The sequence below is a fragment of the Myotis lucifugus genome, unplaced genomic scaffold (genome assembly GCF_000147115.1).
Source record: "Myotis lucifugus unplaced genomic scaffold, Myoluc2.0 scaffold_211, whole genome shotgun sequence".
Lineage (NCBI taxonomy): Eukaryota > Metazoa > Chordata > Mammalia > Chiroptera > Vespertilionidae > Myotis > Myotis lucifugus.
The window spans coordinates 1,646,154-1,647,521 of NW_005871259.1; positions in this window are offsets into that span (position 1 = coordinate 1,646,154).

Below are 1,368 nucleotides of genomic sequence, written 5' to 3' on the forward strand. Positions count from 1 at the left end.
ATCATTTCAAAATAGACATTCTATAATTCAACAACAAAATGACAACAACCCAATTAAAAAATGGGCAAAGGACTTGAATAGATATTTCTCCAAAGATATACAAATAGCCAACAAGCACATGAAAAGGTTCTCAATATCATTAATTATTAGGGAACTATGAGTCAAAACCATGAGATCCTATTTCACACCCACTAGGATGGCTTTAATTGACATAAAAACCCAGAAAGTAACAAGTGTTAGCAAGGATGTGGAGAAGTTGGAGAATTGGAACCCTCAGACTTTGCTGGTGGGAATGTAAAATGGTGCATCTGATGTGAAAAAGTTTGGTGTTTCCTCAATAAGTAAACAAAATTACCATATGACCAAGCGATTTCACTCTGAATATATACACAAAAGAATTAAAAACAAGTGTTCAAATAAAAGCTTGTATAGGAATGTTCATAGCAGCACTATTTACAGTAGCAAAAAAGGAGAAACAAACTATGGTATATACAATGGAATATTATTCAGTGATAAAAAGTGATGAAGTATTGATAAATACTACAACATGGGTGAATCTTGAAGCCATTATGTTAAGTGAAATAATCCAGATACAGAAGTCACATATTGTATAATTCCATTCATATGAAATACGCAGAATAGACATCTATAGAGACATAAAGCAGCCCTCTGGTCAGGGCCTGGGGGAAGGAAGAATGGGCAATGACTACCTAATTGTACAGAGTTTCATTTTTGGGTGATAAAAATGTTTTGGAAGTAGAGAGTGGTGATGATTGTACAACATTGTGAACTCCCTCTCCTTTTGTCTCTGAAATATATATATATGTATATATAAATATATATATTTATATATACATATATATATATATTTTTAAGAATTGTTCTTTCAAAAAAATCTAATGGAGATTTCAAACTTAGTGTGATGGCTTTATGTCAATTTGGCTAGGCTATAGTACTGACTTACTCAAACACTAATACTGTTGCTGTGATTGTATTTTTTTAATAATAATATTTATTTATTTATTTATTTATATTTTTTTAGAGAGAAAGGAAGGGAGAGAGACATTGATGTGAAGGAGAAACATCAACTAGTTGCCTCTTGCACACACCCTGAAACCTAGGTATGAGCCCTGACCAGGAATTGAACCCTTGACCTTTTGGTTTATGGGACTGCGTTCCAACCAACTCAGCCTTACTTGCCAAGGCTGTGATGGAATTTTGTAGGTGTGGTTAACATCTACAATAAATTGACTTTCAAAGAGATTACCTTGATAATGTAGTGGGCTCATCTAATCAGTTAAAAGACCTTAGGGCAAACTGGGAGTCAGTCAGCAGCGTAGCTCAGAGCCACTGCAAATGCAGGGAAAC